The 26693-nt window shown below is 45.7% G+C and overlaps 1 protein-coding gene across 2 annotated transcripts in view; it reads right to left on the bottom strand.

Moving 5' to 3' along the window:
• Lgmn (legumain) overlaps positions 1-6683 on the bottom strand; it is a 33106-nt gene extending 26423 nt beyond the window's left edge. The window contains exon 1 of one of the 2 annotated variants that reach the window (XM_057783249.1): positions 6531-6683. The gene's annotated coding sequence lies outside the window, so the exon portion shown is untranslated. Of the gene's footprint in view, positions 1-6494 lie in introns of both variants that reach the window. The other variant, XM_057783250.1, reaches the window with a different exon arrangement.
• Positions 6684-26693: the final 20010 nt, after the last annotated feature.

The raw sequence follows: 26693 nt of genomic DNA, 5'->3' as shown, positions 1-26693 counted from the left end.
ATCTACGCTGAATGTGTCACTAACTCAAAGCACAACAGGATGACAACTAACGTAGCACCTGGAAGAGTTCTAGGTAGGAGGCCGTCCACTGAGGAATTAAAGTTACAAGATGGTAAGCCTAGGGTCTATACAAATGATGCCTTTTCCAGAAAGGACTTACTAGAGCATCCTATTCGGCATCCAACCTTGGAAGCAGACCCAAGGACACCCAGATGGCTGTCCACCCTGACTGTGAGCAGCAGAGCAGACTCAGCCAGTCTAGCTACCTCGGTTAGCGGGCAGTGCAACAGCCATGCAAACCTAGCCCTTCCTGGCTGCTTTCAGTTTGTCTTCCAGTCCTCTCACGCGTGCGTCACTGCGCTGTAGGAAGGAGGAGCAGACAGGCAGAGGTCACTCATCCTCACAGTAGATGAATCTTGTGAACCTACATCGCTCCTTTCTGACGAGGAGGAAACCGAGACTGGGAGCCGGGGAGAAACCTGCAGATCGGGGACATGCATCGGGCTGAGTGGGCTGTGCCTGTCCTGTCGCACCACCTGAGCTGGAAATCCTGGTACATCCATGACCACAGACACCGACAACAGCTCCAGCCTGGGGCCCAAACAGAGTGGGTCTTCAGACCTTCCCGGGGCCACCCAGGACCTCTCAGGTGCCATTTCAAGGCATTAGTAGAAGCACTTGTGTGTCCCACCATGGAGACCTGGAGCCACACACTCCCCAAGTCAACTGACAAACCTCATGAACTCTCCCAGTTCCCAGTTGCTATACCACCATGACACTGTTCACCAGCAGGGACACTAGGCCAGAAAGTCAAGTTCAGGACTTGACTCAACTTCAAGAAACATATCATCAAACGGGCTTAATTCAGGTAGGGATACAGGGACAAGTGAGCATTCCAGATAAACTGTCGTGAACCACAGGTAATAAAGGCAAGGCAGGGGGGGGGGGGTCATCTAAGTAGAGAGGTCAAGTTCAAAGCCAGGTATGACACCTGCCTTACCACAAGTGTGACCTCTCACTGGCAGCTACCACTCAATACTGGCTCTGGGTCAGATGCAGCAAGCCAAGCCAAGAAGCTAGTTAGCTAGATGATGATATTGTTGAGGAACTTCCAAACAGGCAAGTCTTCACCATGCTCTGTTCTCTGGGAGGTTAAAGTAAACAGCTCTGTAAACAGTGATATGGACTATGAATGAAGAGCCTGTCTGGACTGTCTGCTTGTTTTGTTTGGGTTTGACACAGGGTCTCATTATAGAGCAAAGATTGACCAGGAACACACAATCCTTCTGCCTTCAACTCCAAGATAATGACAGGTGTGCATAACTCCTTCCGGTCAGCTAGGGCTGTTTCCTTATATCGAAATGTTTTACTGTGTTGGCTTTCTGTTTTCTTTTATTGTATTGTATTCTGTTGTATTTTGAGACAGTCTCAGGTAGCCTAGGCTGGCCTCAAACTCACCATGTAACTAAAGATGACTCAGAATTTCAGATTGGCAGCCAGGCTCGGTAGCAAACATCTTTAATCCCAACACTCAGGAAACAGAAATAGGCAGATTTCTGAGTTCAAGGTCAGTCTGATCTACTGAGTTCCGGGATAATCAGAGTCACACAGGGAAAACCCTATCTCGAAACACCCCTCCTCCAGCCGGGCGGTGGTGGCGCACACCTTTAATCCCAGAACTAGGGAGGCAGAGGCAGGAGGATCTCTGTGAGTTTGAGGCCAACCTGGTCTACAAGAGCTAGTTCAAGGGCAGGCTCCAAAGCTACAGAGAAACCCTGTCTCACAAAAACAAAAGAAAAAAAAAAAAAAGAAGATGCACCCCCCCTCCAAAAATATTCCAGATTCTTCAGTCTCCACCTCCCAAGTATTGGGGTGACAGTGTGCCTCGTACCCAGCCTTGTTTTCAGTGCTAGGGATCAAACCTGGGGTCAGTGCCAGGCAAACGCTCAGCCCTAATTTCTCTGTAAAACAGGACCCTCAGCTGCGACACAGGGCCACCACTCCAGCTCTAGTAGGACTTGAGTGTCCTGTGAGTGTCCTGCTGGAGACTAAGGTAATTACATCCTATCTCAAACAGAAAATGTCCTACTCAATGAGTATATTATCATTTTCCTCAACTAGGAGAACTTGAGATTTGGTGAGGAGCCAGATTCCATACAATCGAACCTAACCAGGCCCACCTAATTCTGGTTCCATTGAAATTACCGTCTGCCTACTTCCTGTGGATAAAGGCCATGTGTGCAAATAACTCTCCTGCAGACATGCAAATGTCCCAACAAAGGGAGGCTATGCTGACTTCCTTTGGCCCCAAGCCACCCAACCCCTTTCACATGCCAGTATTTCCAGGCTGCAGGCATGGCTGCACTTTGGAGCACCCTTTGAACTGGCTATAAGACCTCAACAAGTGTTCTCATTAATAGGTTGAGCAAAACCCTTAGCACATGTTCATTTTTAAGAGCTGTACAGGGAGAACTTCGCCTTTAAAAAAAATAGTGTTTTTTTACCATTAGAGAAACCACAAGCATCTAACATACTCCCAGGCAAACAGAACCAAAGCTCTCAGTAGGAAGCCTCAGGAGTCCAGTGACATAACCTCCAATGATTGGTTGAGTTTCTTAAGACTTCCATTTTTAATGCTTAGTTGAAATTTGAATTTTTTTAAAACAATTCTTTAGTTTACATTTGTTTGTTTGTTTGATGTATGTTGGTGTTTTGCTTGCATATATGTCTGTGTGAGGGTGTCAGGTCTCAGCTACAGACAGTTGTGAGCTGCCACGTGGGTGTTGGGAATTGAACCCAGGTTCTCTGGAAGAACAGTTAAGAGTCCTCTTAACCACTGAGTCACCTCTCCAGCCCCTGAAATTTCAATTTCTTAAATCATGATTATTATTTCCAAAAATGACTAAAGGAAGCTTTCATAGTTATATGTTGGCTCTAAGGTTAGACCTTTTTGTTTGTTTGTTTGTTTGTTTGTTGTTTAATTTTATTTAAAGAAAACCCTGGCTGGCCTGGAACTCAAAAAGATTCGCTAGCCTGTTTCTGAGTGCTAGCACTAAGGGTATGCACTACCACACCCAGCCTTGAAGTCTGACATTTTTGTCTGTGTGTGTGTGTGTTTTTCAAGACAGGGTTTCTCTGTGTAACAGTCCTGGCTGTCCTGGAACTCACTTTGTAGACCAGGCTGGCCTCCAACTCACAGAGATCCACCTGGTTCTCTCTCCAGTGATGGGAACATTGGGTTTTTTAATTCACCCTTTTTCCAAGTGGCTACTTTGTTCTAAGGCAGTGGTTCTCAATCTTCCTAATGCTGCGACCCTTTAATACAGTTCCTCATGTTGTGGTGACCCCAACCATAAAATTATTTCACTGCTTCTTCATAACTGTAATTTTGCTACTGCTATGAATTGTAAAGTAAACATCTGATATGCAGGAGACCTGATATGTGACCCCCACTGTGGGGGTTGCAACCTATACATATGTTGGGAACCACTGTTCTAAGACAAACAGCAATCTCATTTTTTTTTCATCTTTTTCTTCTGATGGCATCAAAGTTTACATTCTCTAATCTGGATACATAATTATCTAATTAAGCTTTTCTGGCTAAAAAAAATGAGTCTCATCATGTGTTTATTTAATCATTCGGATTTCAACACCATCAATGCTCGTGACAACTTACTCATCATAAACTGAGATTTGAATTTTGGTCTACTAAGCAACTTAAAAAAATTATATGAGAGGGTCATGGAGATAATTCTGTGGATAAGGATATTTGCCAAGAAAAGCTCATGGCCTGATTCCTAGAACCCAGGAAAAAAAAACTGAGTCATGCATCTGTAATCCCAGAACACCACTCAAGGAGGAAGAAAACAGGAGAATCACTCAGATACTGGAGGACCAGCTAGTCTGAAGTAAGCTGTGTACTCTGATTGCCACACACGAGCCATGGAACAAATACAACTGTGTACACACACACACACACAGAGAGAGAGAGAGAGAGAGAGATACTGGAGGACAAGCTAGTCTGAAGTAAGCTGTGTACTCTGATTGCCACACACAAGCCATGGAACAAATACAACTGTACACACACACACACACACACACACAGATACTGGAGGACTGTAGTAAGTCTGAAGTAAGCTGTGTACTCTGATTGCCACACATGAGCCATGGAACAAATGCAACTGTGTGTGTGAGCGCGCACACACACATCAATTAAAAAAAAAAATAGTGCCAGAGGCAAGAGTGTTATCACAATCTAAAATCCCAGCATTCTAGAGGCTGAGGTGGGAGAATCACTGCAAGTTCAAGATCAGCCTGGGCTACAGAGCAAATCCCTGTTTCATAAAAATAACAAACACACCAGGCAATGCTATCGTGCACACCTTTAATCCCAGCATTTGGGAGGCAGAGGCAGGTGGTCTCTGTGACTTCAAGGCCAGCCTGGTCTACATAGCTAATTCCAGGACAGCTAGCGGTGTTACACAGAGAAACCCTGTCTCAAAAAAGAAAATTAAATTAAAATAACAAACGGGGCCTGGAGTAGCATACATCTTTCAGCACTCAGGAGGCAGAGGCAAGCCTCTCTCTGTGAGGCCAGCCTGGTCTACATGGGGAGTTACAGGGCAACCAGGACTACATAGAGACATTTTCTCAAAAATATAATAATAATAACAACAACAACAACAATGAGCATATCTCCAAAAGAGAGTCATAGGAAAATTCCAGAAAGAGTTTTCCCTTCAACACTGTGAAATGTGACTGTGTGTTTGCTAATGGCGGCCACATCACATATACAATGGAGGACCCAGAAGAGCAGGTGCAGGACTTCCATCACTGGGGCTGTCACAACACTGTGACTCATGTGTTCCTGGCGACGCTGGTAACAACAAACCACTGGGCTGCCAGTCACCTATAATTATGTGCCTGGCATGACCCTTCACCGGTTACTCCAGAGAGTCCTCCCAGCTACCATAAAGAGAAAACACTCTGTGAGACTGCAGCCAGGATGGCTGGGCAGCACACCACATCATCTCTAACCAGACCTCGCATGCCATCCAGCAAGTGCCCTACACCAGCCAGCTCCCTGTGACAGCCCTCCATGGTATAGGCACAGCAACACAGACTGCTGACACGTGTCACGGAACACATCCCCATCAATCAGCAATGTCCCGGGCATCCTGAGGACTACTCCCTTAACAGGTCTCGAATCTTCCACAGTCGTAACTCCCCTGGGGGTTATTGTGGTGCCCTTCTGGTCCTCAGTGTGGCCACCTCTAACACTTTTTACCCTACAAACACTTCAAGACGAAGAGAAATCTACAGCCGGGTGGTGGTTGCGAAGGCCTTTAATCCCAGCACTCGGCGGATCTCTGTGAGTTCAAGGCCAGCCTGGTCTACAGAGCTTGTTACAGGACAGGCTCCAAAGCCACAGAGAAACCCTGTCTCAAAAAACCAAAGAGAGAGAAATCTACACTAAAGGCAGCACCCAAATTTCCCACCCCACTAAAGGGCCTTCAAGATGCACCTGCCTCCCCTCCTGGAACAATTCACTCCCCACATATAATTCCTTATTCCAAACAGACTCCACAATTCCAGATCCAAAGCACTGTCCACAACTTCGCCTTGCTGTTTTCCAGGTAATGTGAACTCCTCCTCGACCTCACTAGCCACTGCCCATCACCCAACGCTCCAATTTCACTTCACTCCCTTCTGCACGAAGTCCTTCCTCCTAAATGAAACTTGAGTATTGCTCTGTACACAAAAGACACCTCTATCCTTGGCAAAATAAACTCGCCCCAAAAATCTTAGCAAACAATATAGCATTGGTGGCCCCTCCTGTAATCCCGGCCTGCGGAAAGATGAGGCAAGGAGGTCACTGAATTCAAAACCTGCCTGGGATACACGGTGAGTTTGAGGTTCTGTCTCAAAGCCAAAACCAAACAAAAGCCTAATAAATGGCTGCTTTGCAGCCTCAGAATAAAGAATATTCCAGTCGTTACAGATCACAGAGTGAGTCTCAAGCCCTGACCACTCATTTACATCTATAAAACGGAGCATGTGACATAAGTTCCATCCTCCAGCCCTCAGTGTCTAAACCGCTGGGCCAAAATAATCCTAACCTTAACAGGGACCTGGGACCACACAAAGCTAGCTTTCACTTTCAAGATGGATATGAGCCGTCCTGAAACTCAGCAGCTCTTCTCGGAAGGAATATTTGGGGTATTTCTACAGAGGTGTTTTTGTTGAGATCGGGAATTGCCCCTTTCCACGAATGCAATGCTCCGAGTTAAAAACATCAACAATCACCTGGAACCCTGCCAGGCGCTGCCCGGCAATGGGACCTCAGCTAATCGACTCCTCCTGCTGCCTCAGTTTAGCCCTCCAGGGAAACCCGCCGTTCCAGCAAAACACAGTCGCGACACAAACAAGCCTCGGACTGGGTGGCCCCAGGAGGGAAATATTACTCAGAAAGGGTCGAGGGATGGAAAACCTACCCAAGAGCGTAGGTCCTCCCGGGGGCCCGCGATTACCTGGGCGGGTGACCGCCGCTGTGACTGCAGGACCGTGGGAACTCCGGGCGTCGCGCAGCCTAAAACCAACCACCTCCAGAGTCCGCCCCGCTGTGATTGAGTTGCACGGCCACCGCTCGTGAGCTCGGATGCCTACATACCCTGGTTGGTGCGATCTCGGAACGTGGCGTTTAAGAAAACCAATAGAAGCTGAGATTGAGGCCGGCTAGCCTGAAAGACTACAAATCCCGGCATGCGTGGGCGGGGCTTCAGGGTCCTGTGGGCGGGGCTCAGGGTCCTGTGGCCAGGGTTGGGCCTTTGCTCTGGTATGATGAGCTAGGCTTGAGCACCTAGGTGTCTGGGGACTCCAGAAGCATTGAAGGATCACGCAAACTCACTGGTCTCCTGACTTGTCAGTGTCTGAGCCTCCCGAAACTCCCCTGACGTCCACCCCCAGGACTGTTGTGGTTCTGTTGGTCTGCCTTGACCTGTGATCACAACCCCGAGAGATGGATGACCACTCCAACTTGACAGACAGGACACCTGACAAAGTCATGGAGTTTAATTGTTTACCAAGCTCCCAGAACACTTTCAGGGGCAGAAGCAAACCACAGCAGTCTCGTTCCTGAATTCAAGATCCTAATCTGCTGTTATGTCTCAAGTGTTGGGCGTCACCGTGAGCTGGAGAAAGAAAATACTGTGTACAAATGTCGCTGTCGCTCAGTAAATAGAATCGATGCAGTCCTACATGAGTATATGAGCATATCAGGACCCAAGACAGGGCCACCTTCCAGGGATCTGTGTGTGTGTGTGTGTGTGTGTGTGCGCGCACACACACACACATACCTGAAGGTGCATGTACACACTGTGCATATGAATGTAGAGGTCAGAGGTCAACCTCAGGACCCATTCACCTTATTTTTGTCTATGTGTGTTTTGGTTTGGTTTGGTGTTTTGAGACAGGAGCTCTCTAGTCCTGGCTGTCCTAAAACACAATATGTAGACCAGGCTGGCTTTGACCTCAGAGAGATCTTCATGCCTCTACCTCCCAGTGTGGGTATTAAAAGCATGCTTCTCTATGCCCAGATCTACCTTCACTTTTGAAACAGGATATCTTGTCTGGCCTGGAGCTTACTGACTGGGACGGCCTGCTGGCCAGTGAGTCCCAGAAGTCAGTCTTTGTCCTCCTCCCTAAAAGTCAGTTTACAAGCATGCCCCATCATACCAGGCTTTTTTTTTTTCTTTAAATATGTGGGTTCTGGAGATCAAACTCACATTCTCATACAAGCAAAATATGTACTTTGCCAATTGAGCTATTTCCCCAGCCCTGAGTTTTTTGGGCTTTGTGTTTTGGTTTTTTGTTTGTTTGTCCCAGTAAATCTTCAGACCTACTCCCTGTCTTGATTAATAAAAATGTATAAGATTACAACCACACCTGTCTGCTTAGTATTATCTCTGGTGATTTTTGAAAACAAGGTAACCTTGAATCGACTGTAAGGGTTTCGACTTGAAGATAACAACTGACCCTTTGTCACACAGCTCTCTGGCCTAGGTTCAAAGCTTGAATGTGACCTTGGGCTTCAAGTCTAACTCATGACCAGGCATGCTTTCAGTTCTTCCACCAAGAAAATGCGAAGCTCATTCATCTCCTTCAGTGTATTTACCAGGCCCCTTTAAATGCCACATGTAATGAAGTACTGAGAGAAATAGGATTTTGCTTCTTCCCCTTGGGAACTGACTGTCCTGTTGGAGATACCAAGGTGCGTCCTTAACGGCTCCCTTTCACCCACAATAAATGGTGGACTTTGACTGTTTAATCCTTAATGATGAACGGAAAGTGGTGACCTGCAGCCTGATATGTTTAGACAAAGAGTCTGGTCCAGCCCCTTTGCATTCCCTCAGCAACAGTTGAGCTGAGTGGACCAGAAGAGTAGTACTTGTCAGTGGATATCCAATGGGAGGAGCTTCTGGGGGTTGCCAGGGTGATGGTCAGCCCAGGAGACCTACAAGGTGACATCAGAGAGGTGTGGGAGTGCAGGTGAGCTCTGCTTTCAAGTTATCTGGATTTAGATTTCAGTTCCACACCCACTGTAAGCTGCAGGACCTGAGTAAGCTCTCAGTTCTGAGGTTTCTCCATATTCGGCATCGACTAAGTGTGTGTCCTGTAAACATTAGCCACCACTTAGGCTAGGTGATCCCTTGAGCAGTGGGTGTAACTTGAGAATTTTTTTTTCTTTTCTTTTTTTTTTTTTTTTTTTTTTTTTTTTTGGTTTTTCGAGACAGGGTTTCTCAGTGGCTTTGGAGCCTCCCCTGGAACTAGCTCTTGTAGACCAGACTGGTCTCGAACTCACAGAGATTCACCTGCCTCTGCCTCCCAAGTGCTGGGATTAAAGGCGTGCGCCACCACCGCCCAGCGTAACTTGAGAATTTTAATGAGGAAAACAAGGTAGCTTGGTTTGACGGAGCATACCTGTAAATCCCAAAGCAAGGGAGACTGAGGCCTGGGGGATTGCCTTGAGTTCAAGGTCAGCCTGGGCTACGTGACCCAGTTTCAAAAAATAAAGAGAAAGCAGTGGAAAAGGAGAAGGAAGGAAGGAAGGAAGGAAGGAAGGAAGGAAGGAAGGAAGGAAGGAAGGAAGGAAGGAAGGAAGGATAGAAGGAAGGATAGAAGGAAAGAAGGATAGAAAGAAGGAAGGAAGGATAGAAGGAAGGAAGGATGGAAGGAAGGAAGGAAGGAAGGAAGGATGGAAGGAAGGAAGGATAGAAGGAAGGAAGGAAGGATAGAAGGAAGGAAGGAAGGATAGAAAGAAGGAAGGAAGGAAGGAAGGAAGGAAGGAAGGAAGGAAGGAAGGAAGGAAGGAAGGAAGGAAGAAATCTGTGACCTTGAGAACTGCCACCACTCTGGTGCTCACTCGTGGAACAGCAGCACAAGATCGGTGTTGAGCCAAAGGAAAGCACCACTGGCTTGAGTAAACACCAACACAGCACACACACACACACACACACACACACACACACCGGCTCCAGGCAGGCTGACACCAGACTCCCAGCAGACACATAGGCATGGGAACCACCACAGCAGAACTTCTGCCAGAAAAGTTCTGGTTGTGGCTCCAGCTATCATCTTGGGGTCAGAGGTTGGTGAGACAGGATGTTAGAAGGTAACATCAGAGTGTGGCAGCCTCCTGGCTCCCCAGAGATACCCGCACGGAGTCATTCCAGAATAACTTTTGTGAAAGACAATCAAACAGTGGGTGATTGAATGAGAGACTGAGATTATACAGAAGAAGAGGCAAGAGGACTTCTGTAGTTTCAAGGCCAGTCTGCTACACAGCGGATTCCAAGACAGTTGGGAGTACACAGCAGTAGTTCCCAACCTTCCTAGTGCTGCGACCCTTTAATACAGTTCCTCACGTTGTGGTGACTCCCAAGCACAAAACCACCTTCATTGCTACGTCATTCCTGTAATTCACAGACTACTGCTGGGCACCGTAATGTAAGTATCTGATATTCCACCCCTGGGAAAGCATTGTTCAACCCACAAAAGGATCTTGACCCACGTTTTGAAAACTACTGACACAGAGAGAGGCAACAAAAGATTATACAGCAGCAGGAGCTGGGGAAAGTATGAAAACTCTGGGTTAGGGTGAGAGCCCTTTCCCTAGCCCAGCACCATGGACATTTGGGGTATGCAATTCTTTGGGGAGAGCTGTCCAGTGTACTAGAGGATGCTTTCCAGCATGCCTGGCCTCTAGTCATTTGGTGCAGGTAGCACCCCTCCGCCAAGTTGTAACAAACCAAAAAATGTTTACAGATGCTACCAAAAACTCTCTAGGAGAGGCAATACATACACCCACGCACGCGTGCGCACCACCCCTCCCTGTTTAGACCCACCAATTCAGAGAGAGGGCTGAACACACTCATTCATGCATGTTTTTAGCCATTCATTCTGTCTGACTTATGGCGTGAAGGTGTGGACTCTGGGCCCCGACTGCGGGGATCTCAATCCCAGCTCTAGGACTTCCTGCTGTGCAACCTCAGACAATCCTTGTCGCTCACTGAGCTCCAGTTTCTGCATTTGTGGCTTAGCAACATCAACCACAGTTCTCTGCTTTAACCCCCACGGGACAATGCTAAGATATGCGGGTCTTTAAAAGTTCAGAACCCCTTTAATCCCAGCACTCAGGAGGTAGAGGCAGGCGGATCTCTGTGAGTTCAAGGCCAGCCTAGTCTACAAGAGCTAGTTCCAGGATAGTCTCCAAAGCTACGGAGAGACCCTAAGAGAAACATACATGAATCTAAACAGGAAGGAAAAAAAACCAAGATCTCCTGAGTAAATTGGGAGTGGGGGTCACGGGAAAGGGTGGAAGGGGAAGAAAGGAGTGGAGAAAACAATAAAAACAATTTTTTAAAAAAGAAAAAATTGTTTAGAACCCAGGCCTACACAGAAAAACCCTGTCTCAAAAAACAAAAACAAAAAAAAAGAAAAGAAAAAAAGAGGTATGTAGGTTATAGACCTGCAATATGGGAAGTTATGCTCTTCTCTTAGGAGTGAGTTGGTTCTTGTGGGAGGAGGTTAGTAATCTTTAGAGAAAATTGCCACAAGAATTTGACTTTCTCGGCTTTCTCTTGCTTCACTTCATACCACATGAGCTCTTCTTCCCTTCCACCACATCCCAAGATAGCACAACGCCCTCACCAGAAACCAAGTCACAAACCAAGATAAACCTCTATTCTTTACTTTTCTGTTGGTCTCTGTGTTGGTTTCCCTCAGGGTTGGGGCCCCTGGTAGATTGTCCATGCTACAGTAGACAGTCCTACGCCCTTGTGCATTCAGGCAAGACTAACTGGAATCTGCTGGCATCTGCTCTCTCTCTCTCTCTCTCTCTCTCTCTCTCTCTCACACACACACACACACACACACACACACGCACATTTTTTTAAAGACAGTGTTTCTTTGTATAGCCCAGGCTGTTCTGGAACTCACTATGTAGACCAGACTGGTCTCAGACTCAGAGATTAGCTTGCCTCCCAGCCTCCAGAGTGCTGGGATTAAAGTCATGCATTACTGCTGCCCAGTTCACAATTTGCTTTGTTTTGTTTTGTTTTTCAAGACAGGTTTTCTCTGTATAACAGTCCTGGCTGTCCTGGAACTCGCTTTGTAGATCAGGCTGGCCTCAAACTCACTGAAATCCGCCCACCTCTGCCTCCTAAGTACTGGGATTAAAGGCATACGCCACTACCGCCTGGTTTATACCCATTTCAAAAAGTGTGTTCACTGGCATCAGTGACACCCACATGCTAGTGCTACCATCACCATTATTTCAAAAACTTCATATCACAATCTCCAACGCAAAACCATCTGCATCCCTCCAGAATAATGGGTGGTACTAATATCCCATGATCCCAGGTTCTTCTTGTGACTTCATTTCCTGCTATTGCACAACTGGCCCAGCTCCAGCCTTTGCCTCTATGCAGTCATCAGTTCCCAAAATATCTTTCCACTTTCGGTCATCAGGTTTCTATGATCATGAGGGTAACCCCTCCTCAGAGCATCAGTTTGGAGCCAGTTGACTTAAAATCACCTATATGCCTTTCTTTATCTAGCCTTCAGTCAACTTTGCCATCTTAGTATCTAAGTTGGAGGTAAATAGCTGTAATGCCAACTCTAGGAAGGCCGAAGGGAATCACCACATGTTTGAGGCCAACCTGAATTGAGTTCCAGAACAGTCTAGAACAAGACCCTGCCTTAAAAATTGAAAAGGGTTGGAGAGGTGGCTCAGTGGTTAAGAGACTGACTGCTCTTCCAGAGGACTCGGGTTCCGTTCCACATGGCAGTTCACAAGTGTCTGTAACTCCAGCTCCATGGGACCTGACCCCCTCACACAGACATGCATGTTGGCAAAACACCAATGCACATAAAAATCAAAATAAATAAGTAAATAAATATTAAAAAGAAACGTAAAAGGAAGGGAGAGAGGGAGGGACTGGAGATATAGCCAGCAGGGAAAATGCTGCCATGAATGTGTGAAGCCCTGAGTTTGATCCTCAGCACAGAAAGAAAGAAAAAAAGAAAGGAAGAAAGGAAGAGAACTAAAGAGAATAACTAAGTCCGTTAGTTTTTGAACTGATAGGCAAAATTTAAATTGTTTGATGACAAGGACTTAACTATTTATTTTCTAAACCTTCAAATTGAAATAGTAACTACTGTCACATAGTAGGTGCTTAGTAAAAAATATATATTAATTGAATTACATATTCAATTTAAATTAATTGAATTAAACAGACAGGCATGGCTTCCTATGCTTATAATCCAGGTGCTGAGGAGACAGAGGCAGGAGGATTAGTAATTCAAAGGCCAGCCTGGCCTAGATGAGACCTTGTCTCAGGAAAATTAACTAAATAGATTGTTACAAGGCTGGGTAAAGCTCGCTGTAAAGTCTTTGCCGAAAAGGCTTATGTGGAATGCGGGTAGTTTGCTGTAAGCCCTGAACTCGTGGCAGGCTGTGTTCTGGGTTCCTCCAGTAACTCTCTGTTGGGTCCTCACGTCTGAGACCTCGGAACACAGTGAGCCAGCCAGGCCCCCGCGACTGTGTCCAGCAGCAAAGGGGGACCAGCAGGACAGTGAGCACTTCAGAGGTGGAGAGTTTTAGTGGCTGGGAGTAGAGGGTTGCTGTAGCCTTGATGAGGGGACCACCAAGCATATGCAGACAGGTGTGGGGAGCTAAAAGCATCCCCTACCTTGGAAATGGGGACATCAGCCCTACAATCTTAGGAAGCAGAATTCAGTTGACAACACAAAGGGAGTTGAGAGGTGGCTCTTTCCCAGAGCTTCCAGTGACCAAAGAAAAACAGTAACTGCTTGTGCATGCTAACCCCATTTTGCAGGTAAGTGAATAGACGGGCCTTAAAAGTCAAAGCTGGACCTAGTGGCCAGCTTGGTGAGGTCCAGGGCAGCCAGGGCTGCAGAGGGACCTTGTCTCTAAAACAAAAGCAAAAATCCTAACTAAGGTCAATGAGAGAGAGAGAATGGATGAATCTTGCCATCTGATCAAGTCCATTTTGGTCTCCATTTTAGACTGGCCTGGGTTTGATTCAGGGTTCCACTGCCTATTAGACATTCTTGCGATAGAAACAAAAATTAACTTTTTAAAATAAGGGGATGTTAAGATTCATCCGAGCTGCTCAGTCATTGTCCTGTTTTTCTTCTTCATTCATCCCCATTGCTATCATTTATAAAGACAAGTGGGGGACCAGACCCATGCGGAGCGGAGGCGGGTCATCTGAGGCCTCAGTGGGAGACAGACAGATAAGCCAGGCAGAGAGAGTTTGGGCATAGAGTTTACTTAGTGGGTTATGGAGGGGAAAAGGAAAGGGAGAAGAGGAGGGTGGAGAAGAGAGAGAGGGGGAAGCTGCCTCTCCAGAAAGAGAGAGACAGAGACAGAGAGACAGAGAGAGGTCGCTTGTCTTGGTGGAAGGGGGAGGCTGGAAGTGGGCGGAGCTTGTGACAGACCAGGCCAGCCGATTTCAACATTCCCATCTTATAATAAAAAAAGTGGGGAGTTAGGCATAGCAGGTTGAAGGAATTGGGATGGCGGATTCTCACGACTGCTTCCTGCTTATTTGTGGGTGTCGAAGTCTTTCTTGAGGGGGCCTGAGATAGCTGAGTGCTGGTCACGTCCTGGGGCCGCTGGTCGCTTTACTCCTAACTGTGGAACTGTGATGTGAAACTGTCCAGTGTCTCTTGGGCCTGGCAAGGTGTTGGCAGAGCAGAGAACAAAGTTAAGTTTAATAAGAAAAAAAATTTTAGGACCAGGGAATTGAGAGGAGTGTATCTTACCTGTTTAAGGTGAATCCTTCAATTCAGCTCCCTGGAACTCACAAGAATTCTTTGAGTTTGTGAAAGTGTAAGTTTTAGACACATACATTGTATAAACAGCAGCATATTTATGTCAGAATGACTGTGACAGATGTTTTTATACAATGAAAAGTATCTTTAAGACTATGAAAGGCAGCGTGAGAGAGAAGTTTGATAACATATTTGTTCTCAAACCTTTACAATTTGCAGGTACACACCTTAATAACTCATATTTCTGTTTTCCTGAAATTTGTTTGGTGAGGTTGTCCTTTTAAACTAATAAAACCTCTCAGTTGTCAAACTGCATCAGAGATTTTTTGGGGGGGGGGAAGGAGGAGTGTTTCAAGACAGGGTTTCTCTGCAGCTTTGGAGCTGAAAGACCTGGATAAATCCAGACCTCTCTAGCAGGAAAAATAGAGCCAAAAATCTAGGTTAGCTGCAGTGACTCTGTTTCAGGAACTAGCTGAAGATGAAGTTAGATTATAATCTTGAGAATAATCTTGAGAAACAGGGAGTTACCCCCCCCCTTGTGATTATCACTGGTATTTTCGGAATTTTCCAATGATACTCTCCCTATCCCCTTTGGATTACTGGGTTGTGGTTTTTTTTCCCTTAAATACCCCTTCTCTCAGCTACTTGGGGTCGAACTCTCTACCCCTGTGTGGGAAATGAGTTTCGGCCCCAGCACACTGGTTCCTGTCCTGTCAATAAAACTTCATGTGATTGTAGCAAGGACGGTCTCTCATAAGTTCCTGTAGCAAGGACGGTCTCTCATAAGTTCCTGTAGCAAGGACGGTCTCTCATAAGTTCCTGGGGGGTCGTGTTATCCCGAGACTTGAGTGAGAGTCCTGCTCCGGAGGTCTTTCAGAGTCTGTCCTGGGATTAAAGGTGTGCGCCACCACTGCCCAGCAAGACCTTTTAAAAGGGTAAAATTTTACTTGGGTTATTAATAGATTTTAAAAATGACAGAGAACTTACTCGATTGGCTACCTAGAGCCATTCCTCAGGATCCTCCATGGTCATTGAGGGCAAAGGCATCAGGACTAAATGTCTTCTGTTGTTAGAAGCAGGACTTGCAGATTATAACACCCATCCCTCCTCCTTAGATACTTCACTTCAAATTCCACACAGTGACCAGAGTGTTTATTTGCTAATGTTTGCATCACTAAGGCCTTGTGCGTGCTAGGCAGACATTCTGCCTCAGTCCCTTAAAAAAAAAAAAAAAAAAAAACAACCTTATTTATCTAATTTATTTTGGTTTTTCTAAAAAGGGTTTCTCTGTGTATCTCTGGCTGTCCTGGAACTCTCTGTAGACCAGGCTGACTCTGAACTCACAGAGATCCGCCTGCCTTGGCCTCTAGAGTGCTGGGATGAAAGGCGTGCGGCCTCCACCGCCCGCAATAGCTAGAGCTACATAGCAGGTGGCAACAGGGGGTAGGTTCTCTTTCCACTCCGGGGAGGGACAGGGTCGTCGGGTTTGACAGTGGGCACCTTTATCTGAGCAACCCTCTCTCCAGCCCTAGAATAGCATTTTTCAGTTTTTCAATATTCAAACTTCAGATTACTTATCTGCTCAAGTCAAGGCTTCCTGTGGCCTCTGACCTCCCTTCCCAGCTTTCTCTGTCACCATTCCCTGTCCCCTGACTCCCACCTACCCAGTCAAATCTGCCTCAGGGCCGAAATTCAAACGTACCAAGTTCATTCTGCCTGAGGTTCACCCTTGAATTTTTTCCTAAAGGGGGGCTCTTTACACCAAATCCCCAAGGTCTGTTTGTTTATTAGTGTTTGTTGTAGGACGTGGCTGGGCAGTGGTGGTGCACATCTTTAATCCCAACACTCGGGAGACAGAGACAAACCGATCTTCATGAGTTCGAGGCCAGCCTGGTCTACCAAGTGAGTTCCAGGACAGGCTCCAAAGCTACAGAGAAACCCTGTCTCGAGAAACGAAAAAAAAAAAAAACAAAACAAAACAAGAGTTTAAATCCAGATCTATTGCTTATTGTTGGCTTTTTTTTTTTTTTTTTTTTTTTTTTTTTTTGAGACAGTGCTTCTCTATAGCTTTGGAGCCTGGAGCCTGCCCTGGAACTTATTTTGTAGATTATGCTGGCCTAGAACTCACTGAGATCTGCCTGCCTCTGCTTCTCGAGTGCTATAATTAAAGGCATGTGCCACCACTGCCCGGCCACTAGCAATCTTGAACGTGTTAATTATCTTCCTGTGCTTAGGCTTCCCTGGCTCAGAAATGGGACTAATGATAACACGTCCCTTCTCTGTTTTGAAGATTAAATGTGTTCGTATCTGTTGGATGAAGCTTACAATTGTGTGAGACTCGGAAACGCCGGCATTTGCTCTTGTCCTCTCTCACGTACTCTGCTGTTTTCCTGAACAGATTTTTCTGCTTCCCGAAACCATGTCTGGTTCAGAAATCACTGCTTAGCCCACAGTGAGGTTCCGAGATGCGCTTTCACCCAGTTCCGCAGAACATCCTGTGCCCTTAGCAAATGCTGACTGAGTACCAAATGAGGAGCTGACCTGAAGAGCCCTCTCCAGTCAACTGCTGGTGACTTTTCTAGAATAGACACCCCCCCGAACAGTTCTCATGGAACCTAAACTGGCCTCAAACGCACTGTGTAGCCAGAGAAGGACCTTGAAGTTACGATTCTCCTGCCTCCACCTCCCAAGTCCCGGGATGACAGGCGTGTGCACCACGTCTAGTTTTAAGTGGCACTGGCTAGAAAAGCGCTACCACTGAGCCACGTCCCCAACCCTGAGTTCCCTTTCTGACTTTTGGTTGTATAACTTTACCGCTGGAATATCTTTGGCCATGAACAGCCCAGGACCTTGGTTTTTCAAATACACGAATTGAGCCCTGAAGGATACAAGCTACCTTGGCTCAAGCAGTGAAGGCCTAATGAGCAGCTGGCTCACAACCAAGACACCCCAAGGTGGGAGAAAGAGAAGCTGAGAGGCCAGGCAGAATCTGAGCCAACACACCCTGACTTGGTGGATGAGATCCTATTATCACTAGGCCTCCTTTTTTGTTGTTGTTTTGTTTTTTGTTTTTTAAGACAGGGCTTCTCTGTGTAGCCCTGGCTATCTTGGAACTAGCTCTGTAGACCAAGCTGGCCTTGAACTCAGAGAGATCTGCCTGCCTCTGCCTCCCAAGCGCTGGCATCAAAGGCATGTGCCACCACATCCTTATGCCAATCCCCGGAAAGATCTTACTTCAGATGCTTTGACAATACCAGGATCATTTGCTTCAATTTGATACATTTTTTCTTCTTTTATGATGTTGGCTGTGGCTTCAGGTACAATAGTGTAAGGCTCCTTTTCTTATGCTTCCTTCTCCAAAATTACCCTTCTTTTTCAAATGTAGAATTTAATACATCCCAGAACTACTGCCGATATTATCTCTTCTTGTTCATCCATTTCCAGCCCCTTATGAGTTGGAAGAGGGTTGGTGAAACCCCTCATTGTTTCCTGTTGATGTACTGGAACCCCGACTTCCCTACCAGGGTCCAAATTGCACAAGTAGTAAGACTGGCTTGTGGTGTTCAGCAAAATGCACACACGATAGCAAACATCAGCTCAAAAATAAAACAGTTAACGTGAGAACTGAGTTCCTCTTTTTTTTTTTTTTCTTTCTCTAAAGCAAGCATCTGTTTGAAAGTCAGAGCACTTCTGAGGAAATACAAACTCAAAACAGGAAGCAGAAAATGTCTGGCAATGCACTATGCTCAGCAAAAGACTCTCAACCCAGTGAGACCTGAATCAACGTGAAACTTAACGGCCCATGCTGCTGTAGGCAGACTCAACACACCCAGTAAGGACGCTTTACGGTAGCAAACACCCAGGGTCCTCTCCTCTTCCGTCATTCAGGCCAGGCCCTCACACATCTTTATCATATTCCGGAGCCTGAGCAACTGCTCCTGTTGTTGAAAAAGAAATAAGAATAAAAATTTAAAACTTTAAAAAAATTCCTTATGCCAATCCCCCGAAAGATCTTACTTCAGATGCTTTGACAATACCAGGATCATTTGCTTCAGTTTGATACATTTTTTCTTCTTTTATGATGTTGGCTGTGGCTTCAGGTACAATAGTGTAAGTAGGGCTTGTTCTGGATTTTTTTTTTTAAGGAATCATTTGTTATTGGGAAATATTTCAAAACAAGACCACAAACTCTCTCTCCTCTTCTCTAGTCCCCTCTCCTCCCTTGTCTATACTGGCTACCATCTCAACTTCCCCACCCCTCACTTCCCATGAGCAGTTTCTGGCCTAAAATCACGACGCCGGGAGACTGTGGAGACAAAGTAAACCTTTCTTCCTCCATTTCTAGGCTCTATCCACGTGTACACAGGTAGACTTCTTTTTTTAGGATTTATTTTTTTTTCTTAAAGGATTTATTTATATATTTATTTATTTACATGATCATTTATTTATTTATGCACCATTCTACCTCCATGCATGCCTGCATGCCAGAAAAGGGCACCAGATCTCATGACAGATGGTTGTGAGCCACCATGTGGTTGCTGGGAATTGAACTCATGACCTCTGGTAGAGCAGCCCGTGCTCTTATCCTCTGAGCCATCTCTCCACTCTCCCTCCCCCCCCCCAAGGATTTATTTATTATGTATACAATGTTCTGTCTGCATGTATGCCTGCAGGCCAGAAGAGAGCACCAGGTCTCATTATAGGTGAGCCACCATGTGATTGCTGGGAATTGAACTCAGGACCTCTGGAAGAACAGCCAGTGCTCTTAACTGCTGAGCCATTTCTCCAGCCCCCACATGTAAACGTTGCAAACAGGAAGACCTAAGTTCAATATCTAGAACCCTCACACAAACTGGGCATGTAAAAACAAAAACAGGCTTGACTGGTGGAATCCTGGGGCTCACTGGACAGTCTGTCTAGCTGAATTGGTGACCTCCAGACAAATGAGACCTTCATGTGTGCAACACACATATGCACTAAAACATTTGACAGCTCTTTTTTTTTTTTTCTTTTTTAGTATTTCGAGACAGGTGTAACAATCTTGGCTGTCCTGGAACTCACTTGGTAGATAAGACTGGCCTCAAACTCACACTCCCAGGTTCATCACTGAAGGAAGTTAGAACAGGAACTCAGACAAGGCCTAGAGACAGGAGTTAAGGAGGAGTGCTGCTTACTGGCTTGCTCTACATGACTTTCTCAGCCTGCTTTCATATAGAATTCAGGACCACTGACCCAGGAATTTCACCACCCACAAAAATCTGGGCCCTCCCCATCAATCACTAATCAAGAAAATACCAGCTGGGCAATGTTGGCACATGTCTTTAATCTTTAATCCCAGAACTTGGGGGGCTGAGGCAGGTGGATCTTTGTGAGTTCAGCCTGGTCTATGGAGCAAATTTCAGGACCCTTTCTTTTCTTCTTCTTCTTCTTCTTCTTCTTCTTCTTCTTCTTCTTCTTCTTCTTCTTCTTCTTCTTCTTCTTCTTCTTCTTCTCCTTCTTCTTCTTCTTTTGTTGTTGTTGTTGTTGTTGTTTTTGTTTCTCGAGACAGGGTTTCTGCCCAGCTGACAAACCCTGTCTTGAAACACCTCCCCCTGCCAAAAAAAAAAAAGGATCATGTTGTATGCATTTTTTAATTTTTTGAAAATGTTTTGGTTTTCCTGGCTGTCCTGGAACTCACTGATATCTGTCAACTTCTGCCTCCCACCCACCACCCAGCTCCTAGAGGCTTTTTAAAATTAAGGTTCCCTCCTCGTGGATGACTTTAGCTTGTGTCAAGTTGCCATAAAACTATTCAGCACACACACATAATAATAATAATAAAATTATTTAATTACAAACATTCATAAATATACTATCAGTGTTATTGAATCATAAGACTGTATCCTATTTGTTTTTGACTCTTAAAAATCAATTGGTTTGCCTGGCAGTGGTGGTGAACACCTTTAATCCCAGTATTCAGGAGGCAGAGGCAAGTGGCTCTCTGTGAGTTTGAGGCCAGCCTGGTATACAGACTGAGTTTCAGGACAGGCTCCAAAACTATAGAAAAACTCTGTCTCGAAAAACTAAAAAGTAAAACAAACCAATCAGTTCAATAATTACCCCTGTTTTATATGTATTTAGGCCATGTGTATCCTTCTGTAACTTTTTGTCCATTAGTTGATTGTGTATGTATGTATTTGTGCATCTCCATGTGTGTTCACACATGCATGTAAGTCCATGTGTGGGTAGAGGCCAGAGGTTTGTAAATGAAAATTCCTGAAAGGAAGCTGTGGCTGAACTAAAAACTGCCGGTAGGAGTATTTGTGTCTGCTGAGACTGAGGGACCAACTGGAATTCAGTGCTGTGGAGGGAGTGGAGTTTTGCAGGTTTAAAGGCTGATTACTTTATCTTAGGCTGGTGTTAGCCCTCTGGAAAAGCCATGTCTTACCCCACTCTGTACCTGAACTAACACCTTGTGATAATAATTTCACAAAAAAACAAACCTCTCCAAAGCTACTAACTTGGCAGAACACAAGCTTCTACTGAGCCAAGAGCCAAGAACGCGTCAGATGGCACCTTAGACATATAGACTAGCTCCTGCCTCTCACCATACCTACCGCCTCTCTGGGGCACCCACCGATGGATTGTAAACTCACCTTGATTCATGACTTTCTTTGTTCTGTAAAATCATACAAAAAAAAAAAAAAAACGTGAAAACTGCTTCCACATTGGGACATGGAATTTGGGGTAACCTAGATCTATGTTCCCAGGCCGTGGTCATTCAAAAGACTCCAGAAAAAAACAGTGGTTTTTACAGGTTGATGGTGGCATCTTCCTTATTTACTACCAATATATTCCTTTTTTTTTTCCTTCCCTTCTTTTTTATTTTTTTTATTTTTTTGTTTTTGTTTTTGTTTTTGTTTGAGATTGGGTCTCACAGAGCGTGGAGCTCATTGATTCAACAGACTTGGTCAAGACGGGGCGGTGGTGGCACACACCTTTAATCTCAGCACTCGGGAGGCAGAGGCAGGTGGCTCTCTGTGAGTTCAAGCCTCGCCCGGTCTACGAGAGTTAGTTCCAGGATAGGCTCCAAAGCCACAGAGACATTTTGTCTCGAAAAACCAAACCAAAACAAACAAACAAAAAAGACTTGGTCGGTGAGCTCCAGGGTCCTCCCGCTCTCCCTTCCCAGCTCTGGGACTTCAGGCATCTACCGTCATACCCAGCCTTTTCTCGGGTATAAGGATCTGAATTCAGGACCTCATGTTTGTGTAGCCAGTGTGTTCTCACTGAGGCATCTCTCCAGTCCTGTGCATTGTTTTGTTTTTGTCTGTGTTTCTTTTTTGAAACATGGTCTCGCCGGGCGATGGTGGCACACACCTTTAATCCCAGCACTCGGGAGGCAGAGACAGGCAGATCTCTGTGAGTTCGAGACCAGCCTGGTCTACAGAGTAGTTCCAGGACGGGCTCCAAAGCCACAGAGAAACCCTGTCTCGAAAAACAAAACAAAACAAAACAAAACAAAACGTGGTCTCAGTATGTAGCCTGCTTAATCTAAAACTCTCTTTACAGACCAGGCCGACTTCAAATTCACAGAGATCCACCTACCTCTGCCTCCTGGGGGCTAGGATTAAAGGCGTGCCTCACTGCAGTCGTAAATTATTTTTAAATAAAAATGATTATGCTAGCCCCCTGCCAATCTTGACCAGCTAGGCAAGTGTGTCAAGGAGCTTGGTGACCCAGAGGAACGGTGACCTTGGTGGAGCAGCAGTCCCTTCGCCGTGGCTGACTGGAACACCCACACCTACTATGGCATAGTCTTCATTTCAGGTTTTTATTGAGAAAAATCTCAAGCACGCTAAAGCAGGCCGTGTGGAGTATGGGAGTGAGCCGGACAGGGGTGGTCTAGTCCAGGGGTTGTCAGCTTTCCTAACGCTGTGACCGTCTAATACAGTTCCCGTATTAAATGTACAGTTGCGGTGACGCCAATCATAAAATTAGCTTTGTTACTACTTCATAACTGTAATTTTGCTACTGTAATGAATCATGATGCAAATATCTATGTTTTCTGATGGTCTTAGGTGACCCTGTGAAAGGGTCATTTGGCCCCAAAGAGGTCTCAGCCCATAGATTGAGAACCTGGTTTAGTCTCTGGTTTAACAGACTCCACTTTCTCCTTCCTTGTCTCTTTTTGCTTCTTTAAACCCTTCTGCTGAGTCAGGCCTCCAGTTACCGGGAGTAAGGACAGACTGAAAACTCACTCTAGCATCCCCAAACCTAGCAGAGCATACACAATTAGTCGTAAGGCTACCCCCTGGGGCAAGAGTAGCCACATTACAGGAACTGATTCCTTCAAGCAATGACGGCACCAACTCCTCTAGAACAAAGATAAGGGCTAATTCTTAACTGAGAATGTGCAATTATGCAAACTTCTCATTCCACTTTCCGCTCTACTCTTGAGGTACCATATCACCATATCAGTACCACAAAAATGAAATGGGGTCGGGGGCTGGAGAGATGACTCAGTGGTTAAGAGCATTGGCTGCTCATCCAGAGGTCCCGAGTTCGATTCCCAGCAACCACATGGTGGCTTACAACCATCTCTAATAGAATCTGATCCCTATTCTGTCATGCAAGCATTCATGCAAATAGAGCACTTATATACATAAAATATACTTAAAAAAAAAAAAAACTTGGGCCAGGCAGTGGTGACACACACCTTTAATCCCAGCACTTGGGAGGCAGAGGCAGGCAGATTTCTGTGAGTTTGAGGCCAGCCTGGTCTACAGAGTAAGTTCCAGGAGGATAGTCAGAGCTACATAGAGAAAGTCTGCCTCGAAAAACAAAAAAAAACAAAAACAACTTGGAAGTGTGTGGTCACAGGACTGACTGAAAAGTTTCTGCACCCCGATAAGCCCCTCTACCAACACAATAATCCAAATAAGACCGAACCAAACCGAATTAGAAAAAGTCCAGATTTAATGGATGCAAACACTCCTGGACGACTTTTCAGCGCCCCCCATCCCCAGAGGAGAAGGGGAAGGAAGACCGGAAAACCACGTATTTGTTATTGGGGGTGGGGGGGCGTTTAAATACGCTGTTCCAGGACTTCTTTTCCTCTTTCCAAAGTCGCTACGCTGATTAAATCTCCATATTCTGACTTTCGCCACTACTTATCCCTTTGCCTTATGATACGTGCGACAGAGCCTAGTCTGGCTCACACAGTCTCTGTCCTAAAACTGGTGACACAGCTCCGACTCGGTGGCTCTGTATCGCCATTCCCCTAATCAGAGTATTCTAGCCAATTACTAACGTTTTCTCTTCCGTGTGGTACTGTGCTCAGAGCGGTGCCTGATCTTCATCCTGACGCTCAAAGCCCCGGAGTACTCTCCTGCCGCCCAGAGAAGGGGACAGTCTGTGAACTCGGTAGACTGCAGTAGAAGCGTTGCGTCCCAGGATGGCCCTCAAAGACATTATGGCTTCTTTGTTGGTCACAGGGATGGTGTGCTGAGGAAAACAGGTGATGGGCAGCTCCTAGAAAGCCAATTTTAGGGACATATTTGTTCTCAGATACTGACTTCTCTTTCGGCACCACTCGTTAGCAAAGTATCCTGGCTCTGGCTGAAGAAGCAGTGGTAGTGGGGAGACACACCTCAACGATGCCCCCAACAGTCCGAGGATCTTCCTTCATGTAAAGCAGGATCCTTAACTAAGGTGACAGAGAAGAATTTTAGAGGCTAAAACTCTGTAGAGCACTCCCCTGGTATGCGTGAAGCCTGGAGTTCAAGCCCCTGCAGCACCTAGAGCACGGTATCCAGTGTAAAGTGAGGTACACCAGTTATCTCACCTGGGATGCCCAAGGTCTTATCTCAGCAGAAAAAGAGAATTTCAATACAAGTCATAATGAAAGAGTACAGAGTTGATTAAGTAGAGTAAACACTTCAGGTGGGGCAGGGGAGGGAGGGAGAGAAGAGAGAGCCTTTGGGTGTCTTCATAATCTTCATATTTGGTGTACACACACACACACACACACACACACATTATTCTGTTTTTAAAAGTCAATTGCTCCTAAAGTACAAGTTAAAAGATTAAGCAAAGTTTAGAAATGAAGAACAAAAGTACAAGCTGCTTCTCTTATCTTAATAGATTTCCTTTGTAAATGAGGTTTGCGGGGTGTCTAGGGATGAGCGGGTGATTGCTGATGAAGCTGAGTACTAAGGTCACACACATTCAGCTCACACTGGGCCCTGAATAAACACAGTTTGCTGTTTTCAACATTTGTGCCTGAGATGTCCGCAGGAAAATCAAACACTGTCTCCGTAGGCGATTTTGATTTTTATCGGTCCTGCTGGTTTCTCTCTGCTAGATTTTTGAACGAGGGGTGTCTTTCCCTTTTCGTGACTCCTTCACTTTTCCTGTCTTTCTTCATACCTCAGATGCATTAGGATGCTGTGAAATGAAGTCTTTGAGGAGGAGAGGGGCAGAGAAGATGGTCAGTGGTTAGTATCCTGTACTGCTCTTCAGAAGACCTGAGTTCAGTTCCTAGCAGCCACATCAGGTGGTTTGCAGCTCACTGTTAACTCTAGTTCCGGGGAGATCCAAACCTCAAGGCTTCTGTGGGCATCTACACATACAGACATATACAGGTACACACAATTTTTAAAAAATTAATCTTTAAATCAGATGGTGGTGGCGCACGCTTTTAATCCCAGAACTCAGGAGGCAGAGACAGGCTGATCTCTGTTAAGTTCGAAGCCAGCTTGGTCTAGAGGGAGTACCAGAGCAGGCTCCAAAGCTACAGAGAAATCCTGTCTTGAAAAAGAATTAACCTTTAAAGGTAAAATAGACCTTTGAATTTCTGTTGGGTCCAGGCATGCGCAATGATGTGTGTGTGTGTGTGTGTGTGTGTGTGTGTGTTGTGGGGGGGGAGGAGAGACCAGACCACCAAAGTATAGTAGACCAGAAGCAAGCTTTATTCCAGAAAAAGAAAAAAATCACCATGGGAAACACAAAGCTTATGAGGTATTGCTGTGGCCACAGCCAGAGATGGGCTGTAGCTGTGGCAATGGGTGGATTCCAAACTTCCCTTTTTATAGCAAGAAGCAAACACTAAGCATGAATAAAAGAATTTTTACAATGTCAAGGGAAAACTCAGATACAAATTGCTTTAAAAAAAAATTTCCATTAACAGGGTTTTTCAGTTAAACTCGGGTTTGTATTTAGCCAGTTGTTTCTCTCTGGCACTTTCCGACGGTGTTTCCCCAAGCTCTGCACTTTCCCTGCCTGACACAGCCAGTTGTGTGCTTAGCAGGGAAGGGTATGGGACAATGAACATCCCATCATTTAAAGGTTAACTCAGCTCACATCAGTTGTTGGTCACGAGCAGTCAGGGGGTATCTAAAAGCTGACTCTCAGTTTGCAGAGGGCCGCTTCAGCCTTTCAGACGGAGCTACCGGTGATAAAGCAAAGTAACCCAGTGTTAATAGTTAATAGCTGAGAAAACTGCTGACAGTCTGCCCTCCTTCTCCCAGGCTTATAACTTGGTATTTTTGTATTCCTACAGTCCTATTTCTGGAACCTACATTTTAATATTCTTGGACTTTTCAATTTCCACAATTTCCTACACACACACACACACACATGTACGCACACGTACGCACACCTCCCAGCAATAAAGCCAGGCTATTTTTCACAGAGAGTAATAACTTAGAGGGTAGAACAAGAAGCTTCAATCGGGACACAAACAATGTGCATCCCGTGTTGTTCCCCCTCCCCTCACCCACGTCCCGTGTTGAGGTAGGAAGATCTAGACCAACGAGCAGTAGCTTGCTCCACCACTGTGTGCAGGGTCAGAGCAGATAACTGACCTTTTCTTGAGTTCCTTTGTGTTCATGAGGGTGTGCATAAAAGGTGTGCATGCAAGTGTGTGCACATGTGTTGGAGACCAGAGGGAGATATTATCTTCCTCTATTAATCTCTCCACCATATTTTTTAGACAAGATCTCTCCCTGAGCTGGGAATGTGCTGATTTGCCCAGACTGGCTGGCCAGTGAGCTCCAGAGGACTCCTGCTGTCCCTGCCTCCCCATGTGGAGGACAGGAAGGCACCATCACACCCAGCTGGTTACAGGTCCTAGGATCTTGATTTCTGAGCCTCATGTTTATGCATCAGACCCACAAATCCATCTCCCCAGCGCAGATAACTAGTATCTTTTCAGTTCATAGATTTTCATGTTGAGCAATTGTTCTGAGGAAACAATGTGATTTAGATTGTAAGCTTCTGCACCTTGTTGAACACTGGTGGTGTGGGAAGCTCACCAGAAATGACCTCTCAGAACAGTTTACAGCCAACTGAAC

Source organism: Chionomys nivalis, chromosome 10 (assembly GCF_950005125.1).
Source record: "Chionomys nivalis chromosome 10, mChiNiv1.1, whole genome shotgun sequence".
NCBI classification, from domain to species: domain Eukaryota; kingdom Metazoa; phylum Chordata; class Mammalia; order Rodentia; family Cricetidae; genus Chionomys; species Chionomys nivalis.
Note: the sequence above shows the minus strand (reverse complement) of the source record. Positions and strands in the feature narration are given on the sequence as shown.